Genomic DNA, 12,319 nt, shown 5'->3' on the forward strand with positions numbered 1-12,319 from the left:
CTTACAGATGCAAAAATTCTGGAGGTGGGCCCCACGGGTTGTGCTTTCACAAGCCCTCCTCCATGTGATGTTGACACTCAAGTCTGAGAACCACAGTTGCAAAATGTTTCAGAGTCCAAACTCATTCTGCTCATTGCAGTATTTATGACATAAAATAGCATACATGTTTTTCTTAGTCCTAGGCTCATGGCTATATTTTGCCCATTTATCTAATATAGGCCCCAAATATCTCTCCTTTGGGATATATGGAGTAGTACTTCCTATTTCTATAAGTTTGATAACACAAAAACATATAGGCAAATACCAACAAAAATGACACAGATTCCAAAATCAGTTCCCAGTTCAGTTGTAAGGGTAAATAAACTTACCCTACAAAACAAATAAACTAATTTCAATTAGGCTGCCTACCTCCACTAGTTCCCCAGTGAACTGGTTCTAACTCAGGTACAATCAACAATTCACCTCTACAACAGGATATCCCAATCTAATTGGCTTGTCCCATAAAGGAAAAGCCCAAATTGAGGGAGAATGTCTTCCTGGTGGGCATACCAGAGTGATTTACCCTACAATATCAAGCCTATTAACTCATAATACAAAAGAGCACAGAAAACCACAAATGAATTGACTACTGAATTGGGTGGACTTACCCTAAGAAATCGAGTTCGTTGACTCATAGAAATTTGTTAGTTCCACTCTTCAACTGCCAAGGGCTGGGGCAGCTGGTGCTGCTACAAGGAATCTTGAGGGAAAGATCTTCAGGACAAATGGTCCTGGCAGCTACTAGGCCTTGTTCCAATATTCCTTGACCAAGACTCCTGGCTGGTGTTGAGGCAGTCTAAGCATGAGTTGGAAAAGAATTTCCAGACACAGAATATTGCAGAAAGGAGTGAGTTTATTAAGAACAAAGAGCAGAGATGACATGGGCACTGTGAATGCAGCAGGCCAACAACTCCTGACAGGCCAGGGAGAGTCAACAGTTTTTGTGGGTTGGTAGACAATGGCAACCCACTCTAGTGTTCTTGCCTGGAGAATCCCAGGGATGGGGAAGCCTGGTGGGCTGCTGTCTATGGGGTCGCACAGAGTCAGACACAACTGAAGCTACTTAGCAACTGCCGGGAGCCAGTGTGAGGAATCCCGCCCGTGACAAGGTCATGAGGAAGGAAGCTGACATACGCAAGGCGTGCTCAGACTTCAGGGGCCCCTCTGGAAATTCCTAAGCATGTACCCCAACAAAAATCTGCCAGTTTTTGTGCTCTGCTTTTCCACTCTTCTGACATTCTCTGGAAAAAGTCAATTCAGGGCTTTAGTCTTCTGCATTTGAAAGAGTGTTTCAATCCAAAAACCCCTCTGATGGCTTTTTAGCCTGCCCGCAGGACTCGTACAGCTGCGCGTGTGATTGTTTGAGGCCTCCTGACCACAGGAGGCACAGGAAGCTTAAAACATCCTAGGAATGTAGGGGCTTCCGAGGAGTTAAAATCTTTAGAATAGGACTGATTAAAAGTTTCATTTATTGAGTCAATACTTGCTGCTAAATTTTCATATCCTTTATTTTTAGATATAGTTGGTATATAGAAAAACAAGTAGTAGACCTGGTATTAGCAACATTAGATCTTTGAGTTAAGTACCTTCTTTATTATAACCACTGCACCTTTGTTCTATAGAGATGTAACTTTAATGCTTTAAGGAGATGCAGATTAAAGAAAAACACTTCAGGGGAAACAAAATTAACATTCATTAAGGAAGAGAGCCAAAAAGTGTTAACAAGCCTCTTGGCCAGAAGATAATGTAAATCACCTGAGACCTTTTGTATACAAAATGATATACAGAAAGAGTCTGGGTTGCGAACACTACATAATTTTGTGTTACCCATTGATCTCCATGTTTTATCAAAAGTATAAAAGGCCTTCTGAACAATAAAGGATTGGACCAGTTTCTTGAACTAGTCTCTCTGCCTGGTTTCTTGGGAATCTGGCTCCCCCCGTGTCTCTGTCTCTCTTCTTCTCTCCGTTTCCCTCCCTCCGCTCTTTAATTTCAGGCTGAATCTCCACCTGGGGCGCGGAGGCCCGCCAAGTCTACTTACTTGCCCTGGCTGTTAAGACCCGCGCGAAAGGGAACCTAAGGTGAGGCACCCTTAGATATTAAAGCGAGCGCCGGTGGCCCAACGTAGATGGTGCAAATTCCTTGTCTGGAATTTTATTGGTCTTCCGTGTAAACCAAGCTATTCATCCCTCTTCCTCCACTTAATCTTCCTACTACACTATGGTTTCTTAATCTAATCTTATATTAATAAATAAACAAGTCTTTCCACGCCAACGCCGTCCACCGTTCGAATTCCCTGGATCCACCGGGGCTGGACCCCAGCAAGCAACAGCAGCAGACAAATTTTATAGCCTCAGGACAAAGAAAATTCCTCTTGGAAGGTTGGCATTAGGTAATTGGTTAGGGCATTATAGGGTGACTACCTGTGTGGGCAGTTTTGCTTAATTTGGGGTCAGGAAGCCTGCTTGTGATGATCACACATGCTTTTGGCAATGGTTACAAAGGAGCTCAGTCAGCTTTTGAGGTCTGTTCTGGGCTCTGCTTCTGTGGCTTTAGTACAAGGGCTTACATCTGTGGTCTTAGGGCAGGATTCAACATTCACCCCTTTTTTATGTATAGGCCAAATCTTTGGCCCCTCAACACCCTTCTCAAGTCTAACTACCTGCCTATCTGTGTCTCAGGTCATGGAAACCCAGGTCATTGGGGAAAGGAGTGAAGACCACTCGGATTTCTTCCTGCTGGACAGGAGCATCATGGGGTCCTGGGTCCTAATACCTGCTCTCTGTCAGGGTGCATTTGTGGAGGAAGATGAGAGGTCATAGAATGACAAAGCAGCTTTTTCCAGCAGAGTCCATGTATCAGTCAACTGATATCATTGTTGAAACAGCATCTGGAACTGAATCCTGTAAATCTGTTGGGAGATGAACTTAAATAATGCGTTAATGATGCAGGCACCAAGCAATAAAGCAAAGGCTATTGGTATTAATAGTCCCAACAAGGGTAACATCCATGTTCATATCTGGATCCCCATAGAAGAGAGAAGGCTTGAGAGCCAGCTGGGGCCCTGACCTACCCTCTGTTTTAAATCCTCTATTAATCTGATATTTGTCTTTAGAATTTGAAGGTCTTCTTCTACTTGGTTAGAGGTATTAATATATTACTAGAAGCAGCATATCTCATTTAGTTGGGCACAGACACCCCTGGCCTTGTCTGCTATCACGTCAAGAGCCTTCCTATTCTGTAAAACCACCTCAGCTAGAGAGCCTAGAGCTGACTGTTATTTCTCAATGACAGCTAAGTGTAGCCTTCCAAGATTTATGTGCCATGTTGCTGAGATTGAGGATGTTCCTCTCTAAGAGGGCTAAGCCTGCAAAAAAAAAAAAAAAATCCTCTAAAGACACTATGGATTATTTCAGGCCATTCCAGAATGGAGCTGGGAGGTGGTCCTAAGATGGTGGAGGAATAGGATGGGGAGACCAATTTCTCCCCCACAAGTTCATCAAAAGAATATTTAAAGGCTGAGTAAATACCACAAAAAAACTTCTGAATGCTGGCAGAGGACATCAGGCACCCAGAAAAGCAGCCCATTGTCTTAGAAAGGAGGTAGGAAAAAATATAAAAGACCAAAAGAGAGACAAATGAGGTAGGGACGGAGCTCCGTCCTGGGAAGGGAGTCTTAAAAAGAGAGAAGTTTCCAAACACTAGGAAACACTCTCAATGCTGAGTCTGTGGTGAGCCTTGAAACCACAGAGGGCAACATAACTGGGAGGAAAAATAAATAAATAATTAACCCCCACAGGTTATGTGCCCAATGGTAACTCCCCCAGCGGAGAAGCAGCGCAGAGGCCTGCACCTGCCACTAGCAAGCAGGGGCTGGGCAGGGAGGCGTGGGCTGCATTGCTTAGCGTAAGGACCGGGCCTGAATGCCCTGAGGGCAATCTGAGGGACCTAACTTGGGCTAGCAAACTAGACTGGGGGACAGCTACCACTCGAAAAGCCCTATCCTGAGACACCGCCAGGCCCACTCACAGAACAAAGGACTGACTAGAGCTACGCAAAAAGCCCTAACCTAAGACACCCCACTCTTGCCTGGAAAATCCCATGGACAGAGGAGCCTGGTAGGCTACAGTCCATGGGGTCGCTGAGAGTCGGACACAACTGAGTGGCTTCACTTTCACTCTTCACTTTTATGCATTGGAGAAGGAAATGGCAACCCACTCCAGTGTTCTTGCCTTGAGAATCCCAGGGACAGGGGAGCCCGGTGGGCTGCTGTCTATGGGGTTGCACAGAGTTGGGCATGACTGAAGCGACTTAGCAGCAGCAGCAAGACACTGTCAGGCCCACTCACAGAACAAAGGACTGAACAGAGCTAGCGGGCTGCAGACCATCGCCGTCCAGTGACAGGCAGCCAGAGTCGGAAGGGGGGCAATTGCAGCCTCAGAGAGACATTATCTACCAAACTGCAAGCAGGCTTCTTTGCTAACTAGACTTCTTGGGGTTCTGGACTGTCAACATCCACCTGAGAAGGTGCGCCGGTTGTACACCCAGAAAACTGAGCGGCAGGGACGGGGGAGGTGATAAGTCGCAGCGACCACGCTCACCAAACACCTCATCACCTGAGCTGCTCGGACCTGGGAAGGGCACAAAATGCAGGCCCAACCGAGTCTGTGCCTCTGAGGACTACGCGAGTGCCTGAACCTGAGCGACTTAGACCTGGGAAGTGCATGCAACACAGGGCTGGCCTCAGACAGTTCCCGGCAGAGCAATCTAGAGCCTAAGCAGTGTAGACAGGGAAAGCACACACGCCGTGAGTGGGGTGAAACCCAGTGTGGCTGAGACACTGCGAGCACATGTCGGTGTAATTTGTTTGCAGCGTCCCTCCCTCCCCACAGCGTGACTGAACAAGTGAGCCTAAAAAACTGTCCACCACCACCCCCTTGTGTCAGGGCAGAAATCAGACATTGAAGAGACCAGCAAATAGAAGAAGCTAAAATGGAGGAACTGCTTTGGCAGTGACAGGTGCAATAGATCAAAACCCTGTAGTTTGTATCGACTACACAGGAAGGGACCTACAGATCTTGAGAAATATAAGCCAGACCAAGAACTGTCTGAAAATGAACCGACCCACACTGCCCGCAATACCAGAAAAAGTCCTAGACATATTTTTACTATCATTAAAAAATTTTTTTTTAATTTTTAAGTCCTCTATTACTCCTTTAGTTTTCATTTTTATAACCCACTAATACTTTGCAAAAAAAAGAGACCCTATTTTTAAAGCAAACTTCATATATATATATATATATATGTTATAATTTTTGTGACTTTTTTTTCTTTTCTTTAATATTGTATTTTTGAAAATCCAACCTCTACTCTAGGTTTTTAATCTTTGCTTTTGGGTATTTATTATCAATTTTGTACCTTTAAGAATCCAATCTTCAGTACCCATTTTTACTTGGGAGCAAGATTACTGGCTTGACTGCTCTCTCCCCCTTTGGACTCTCCTTTTTCTCCACCAGGTCGCCTCTATCTCCTTCCTTCCCCTTCTCTTCTCTACCCAACTCTGTGAATCTCTTTGTGTGTTCCAGACGGTGGAGAACACTTAGGGAACTGATTACTGGCGGAATCTATCTCTCTTCTGTTGATTTCCCCCTTTATCTTCCTGGCCACCTCCATCTCTTTCCTCCCTATTCTCTTCTCATTATGACTCCGTGAATATCTCTGAGTGGTCCAGACTGTGGATTACACATAAGGAAGTGATTACTGGCTAGCTTGCTCTCTCCTCTTTTGATGCCACCTCATCTCATTTGGTCACCTCTAACTCCCTCCTCCCTCTTCTCTTCTCCATGTAACTCTGTGAACCTCTCTGGGTGTCCCTTACTGTGGAGAAACTTTTCATCTTTAACCTAGATGTTTTATCAACACTGCTGTATAGATAGAGAAGTCTTGAGGCTACTGTAAAAATAAGACTGAAAACCAGAAGCAGGAGGCTTAAGTCCAAATCCTGAGAACACCAGAGAACTCCTGACTCCAGGGAACATTAATCAACAGGAGCTCATCAAATGCCTCCATACCTACACTGAAACCAAGCACTACCCAATGGTCAACAAGTTCCAGAGCAAGACCTACCATGCAAATTCTCCAGCAACATAGGAACATAGCCCTGAGCTTCAATATACAGGCTTCCCAAAGTTACTCCAAAACCATTGACATCTCATAACTTATTACTGGACACTTCATTGCACTCCAGAGAGAAGAAATCCAGCTCCACCCACCAGAACACCGACACAATCTTCCCTAACCAGGAAACCTTGACAAGCTACCCATACAACCCCACCCACAGTGAGGAAACTCCACAATAAAGAGAATTCCACAAACTGCCAGAATGCAGAAAGGCCACCCCAAACACAACAATATAAACAAGATGAAGAGACAGAGGAATACCCAGCAAGTAAAAGAACAGGATAAATGCCCATCAAACCAAGCAAAAGAGGAAGAGATAAGGAATCTACCTGATAAAGAATTCTGAATAATGATAGTGAAAATGATCCAAAATCTTGAAATCAAAATGGAATCACAGATAAATAGCCTGGAGACAAGGATTGAGAGGATGCAAGAAAGGTTTAGCAAGGACCTAGAAGAAATAGAAAAGAGTCAGTATATAATGAATAATGCAATAAATGAGATAAAAAACACTCTGGAGGGAACAAATAGTAGGATAACGGAGGCAGAAGATAGGATTAGTGAAGTAGAAGATAGAATGGTAGAAATAAATGAATCAGAGAGGGAAAAAGAAAAATGAATTAAAAGAAATGAGGACAATCTCAGAGACCTCCAGAACAATGTTAAATGCCCCAACATTCGAATCATAGGAGTCTCAGAAGAAGAAGACAAAAAGAAAGACTGTGAAAAAATACTTGAGGAGATAATAGTTGAAAACTTCCGTAAAATGGGGAAGGAAATAATCACCCAAATCCAAGAAACCCAGACAGTCCCAAACAGGATAAACCCAAGGCCAAACACCCCAAGACACATATTAATCAAATTAACAAAGATCAAACACAAAGAACAAATATTAAAAGCAGCAAGGGAAAAACAACAAATAACACACAAGGGGATTCCCATAAGGATAACAGCTGATCTTTCAATAGAAACTCTTCAGGCCAGGAGGGAATGGCAGGACATACTTAAAGTGATGAAAGAAAATAACCCACAGCCCAGATTACTGTACCCAGCAAGGATCTCATTCAAATACGAAGGAGAAATCAAAAGCTTTACAGACAAGCAAAAGCTGAGAGAATTCAGCACCACCAAACCAGCTCTCCAACAAATGCTAAAGGACCTTCTCTAGACAGGAAACACAAAAGGCGTGTATAAACTCGAACCCAAAACAATAAAGTAAATGGCAACGGGGTCATACTTATCAATAATTACCTTGAATATAAATGGGTTGAATGCCCCAACCAAAAGACAAAGACTGGCTGAATGGATACAAAAACAAGACCCTTATATATGTTGTCTACAAGAGACCCACCTCAAAACAGGGGACACATACAGACTGAAAGTGAAGGGCTGGAAAAAGATATTCCACACAAATAGAGACCAAAAGAAAGCAGGAGTAGCAATACTCATATCAGATAAAATAGGCTTTAAAACAAAGGCTGCAAAAAGAGACAAAGAAGGACACTACATAATGATCAAAGGATTAATCCAAGGAGAAGATATAATAATCATAAATATATATGCACCAACATAGGAGCACCACAATATGTAAGACAAATGCTAACAAGTATGAAAGGGGAAATTAACAATAACACAATAATAGTGGGAGACTTTAATACCCCACTCACACCTATGGACAGATCAACTAAACAGAAAATTAGCAAGCAAACACAAACTTTAAATGATACAATAGACCAGTTAGACCTAATTCATATCTATAGGACATTTTACCCCAAAACAATGAATTTCACCTTTTTCTAAAGTGCACACGGAACCTTCTCCAGGATAGATCACATCCTGGGCCATAAATCTAGCCTTGGTAAATTCAAAAAAATGAAATCATTCCAAGCTTCTTTCTTGACCACAATGCAGTAAGATTAGATCTCAATTACAGGAGAAAAACTATTAAAAATTCCAACATATGAAAGCTGAACAACACGCTGCTGAATAACCAACAAATCACAGAAGAAATAAAAAAGCAAATCAAAATATGCATGGAAATGAATGAAAATGAAAACGAAACAACAACCCAAAACCTGTGGGACACTGTAAAAGCAGTGCTAAGGGGAAGGTTCATAGCAATACAGGCGTACCTCAAGAGACAAGAAAAAAGTCAAATAAATAACCTAACTCTATTGCTGAGAAAAATATCAATAACCTCAGATATGCAGATGACACCACCCTTATGGCAGAAAGTGAAGAGGAACTAAAAAGCCTCTTGATGAAAGTGAAAGTGGAGAGGGAAAAAGTTGGCTTAAAGCTCAACATTCAGAAAACGAAGATCATGACATCTGGTCCCATCACTTCATGGGAAATAGATGGGGAAACAGCGGAAACAGTGTCAGATTTTATTTTGGGGGGCTCCAAAATCACTCCAGATGCTGATTGCAGCCAAGAAATTAAAAGACGCTTACTCCTTGGAAGAAAAGTTATGACCAACCTAGATAGCATATTGAAAAGCAGAGACATTACTTTGCCAACAAAGGTCTGTCTAGTCAAGGCTATGGTTTTTCCAGTGGTCATGTATGGATGTGAGAGTTGGACTGTGAAGAAAGCTGAGCGCCAAAGAATTGATGCTTTTGAACTGTGGTGTTAGAGAAGACTCTTGAGGGTCCCTTGGACTGCAAGGAGATCCAACCAGTCCATTCTGAAGGAGATCAGCCCTGGGATTTCTTTGGAGGGAATGATGCTAAAGCTGACTCCAGTACTTTGGCCACCTCATGCGAAGAGTTGACTCATTGGAAAAGACTCTGATACTGGGAGGGATTGGGGGCAGGAGGAGAAGGGGACGACTGAGGATGAGATGGCTGGATGGCATCACTGACTCAATGGACATGAGTCTGAGTGAACTTTGGGAGTTGGTGATAGACAGGGAGGCTGGCATGCTGTGATCATGGGGTTGCAAAGAGTCAGACACGACTGAGTGACTGAACTGAACTGAACTGAACTGAACACCTAAAGCAATTAGAAAAGGAAGAAATGGAGAACCCCAGGGTTAGTAGAACGAAAGAAATCTTAAAAATTAGAGCAGAAATAAATGCAAAAGAAACAAAAAAGACCACAGCAGAAATCAACAAAGCCAAAAGCTGGTTCTTTGAAAGGATAAATAAAACTGACAAACCATTAGCCAGATTCATCAAGAAACAAAGGGAGAAAAATCAAATCAATAAATTAGAAATGAAAATGGAGAGATCACAACAGACAACACAGAAATACAAAGGTTCATAAGAGACTACTATCAGCAATTATATGCCAATAAAATTGACAACGTGGAAGAAATGGACAAATTCTTAGAAAAGTACAACTTTCCAAAACTGAACCAGGAAGAAATAGAAAATCTTAACAGACCCATCACAAGCACGGAAATTGAAACTGTAATCAGAAATCTTCCAGCAAACAAAAGCCCAGGTCCAGACGGCTTCACAGCTGAGTTCTACCAAAAATTGAGAGAAGAGCTAACACCTATCCTACTCAAACTCTTCCAGAAAATTGCAGAGGAAGGAAAACTTCCAAAGTCATTCCATGAAGCCACCATCACCCTAATACCAAAACTTGACAAAGATGCCACAAAAAAGGAAAACCATAGGCCAATATCACTGATGAACATAGATGCAAAAATCCTTAACAAAATTCTAGCAATCAGAATCCAACAACACATTAAAAAGATCATACACCATGACCAAGTGGGCTTTATCCCAGGGATGCAAGGATTCTTCAATGTCCGCAAATCAATCAATGTAATACACCACATTAACGAATTGAAAAATAAAAGCCATATGATTATCTCAATAGATGCAGAGAAAGCCTTTGACAAAATTCAACATCCATTTATGATAAAAACTCTCCAGGAAGCAGGAATAGAAGGAACATGCGTCAACATAATAAAAGCTATATATGACAAACCACAGCAAGCATTATCCTCAATGGTGAAAAATTGGAAGCATTTCCCCTAAAGTCAGGAACAAGACAAGGGTGCCCACTTTCACCACTACTATTCAATATAGTTTTGGAAGTTTTGGGCATAGCAACCAGAGTAGAAAAAGAAATAAAAGGAATCCAAGTTGGAAAAGAAGAAGTAAAACTCTCACTGTTTGCAGATGACATGATCCTTTACATAGAAAACCCTAAAGATTCCACCAGAAAATCACTAGAACTAATCAATGAATATAGTAAAGTTGCAGGATGTAAAATCAACACACAGAAATCCCTTGCATTCCTATATACTAATAATGAGAAAATAGAGAAATTAAGGAAACAGTTCCATTCACCATTGCAAAAAAAGAATAAAATACTTAGGAATATATCTACCTAAAGAAACTAAAGACCTATATATAGAAAACTATAAAACACTGGTGAAAGAAATCAAAGAGGACACTAATAGATGGAGAAATATACCATGTTCATGGATCAGAAGAATCAATATAGTGAAAATGAGTATACTACCCAAAGCAATCTATAGATTCAATGCAATCCCTATCAAGCTACCAGAGGTATTTTTCACAGAGTTAGAACAAAGAATTCCACAATTTGTATGGAAATACAAAAAACCTTGAATAGCCAAAGCAATCTTGAGAAAGAAGAATGCAACTGGAGGAATCAACCTACCTGACTTCAGGCTCTACTACAAAGCCACAGTCATCAAGACAGTATGGTACTGGCACAAAGACAGAAATATAGGTCAATGGAACAAAATAGAAAGCCCAGAGACAAACCCACACACCTATAGACACCTTATCTTTGACAAAGGAGGCAAGAATATACAATGGAGAAAAGACAATCTCTTTAACAAGTGGTGCTGGGAAAACTGGTCAACCACTTGTAAAAGAATGAAACTAGAACACTTTCTAACACCATACACAAAAATAAACTCAAACTGGATTAAAGATCTAAACATAAGACCAGAAACTATAAAACTCCTAGAGGACAAGGCAAAACACACTCCGACGTAAATCACAGCAGGATCCTCTGTGACCCACCTCTCAGAATATTGGAAATAAAAGCAAAAATAAACAAATGGGACCTAATTAAACTTAAAAGCTTCTGCACAACAAAGGAAACTATAAGCAAGGTGAAAAGACAGACTTCAGAATGGGAGAAAATAATAGCAAATGAAGCAACTGACAAGGAACTAATCTCAAAAATATACAAGCAACTCCTGCAGCTCAATTCCAGAAAAACAAACGACCCAATCAAAAAATGGGCCAAAGAACTAAACAGACATTTCTCCAAAGAAGACATACAGATGGCTAACAAACACATGAAAAGATGCTCAACATCACAGAAATGCAAATCAAGACCACAATGAGGTACCATGCCATGCCAGTCAGAATGGCTGCTATCCAAATGTCCACAAGCAATAAATGCTGGAGAGGGTGTGGAGAAAAGGGAACCCTCTTACACTGCTGGTGGGAATGCAAACTAGTACAGCCACTATGGAGAACAGTATGGAAATTCCTTAAAAAACTGGAAATAGAACTTCCTTATGACCCAGCAATCCCACTACTGGGCATGCACACCGAGGAAACCAGAACTGAAAGAGACACGTGTACCCCAATGTTCATTGCAGTACTGTTTATAATAGCTAGGACATGGAAGCAACCTAGATGTCCATCAGCAGATGAATGGATAAGAAAGCTGTGGTACATATACACAATGGAGTATTACTCAGCCATTAAAAAGAATACATTTGAATCAGTTCTAATGAGGTAGATGAAACTGGAGCCTATTATACAGAGTGAAGTAAGCCGGAAAGAAAAACACCAATACAGTATACTAATGCATATATATAGAATTTAGAAAGATGGTAATGATAATCCTGTATGCGAGACAGCAAAAGAGACACAGATGTATAGAACAGTCTTTTGGACTCTGTGGGAGAGGGAGAGGGTGGGATAATTTGGGAGAATGGCATTGAAACATGTATAATATATATGAAATGAATCCCCAGTCCAGGTTTGATGCATGATACAGGGTGCTTGGGGCTGGTGCACTGGGATGACCCAGAGGGATGGTACAGGGAGGGAGGTGGGAGGGGGATTCAGGATGGGGAACATGTGTATAC

This window comes from Ovis canadensis, chromosome 1, assembly GCF_042477335.2.
Source record: "Ovis canadensis isolate MfBH-ARS-UI-01 breed Bighorn chromosome 1, ARS-UI_OviCan_v2, whole genome shotgun sequence".
In the NCBI taxonomy this organism is placed as follows: Eukaryota; Metazoa; Chordata; class Mammalia; order Artiodactyla; family Bovidae; genus Ovis; species Ovis canadensis.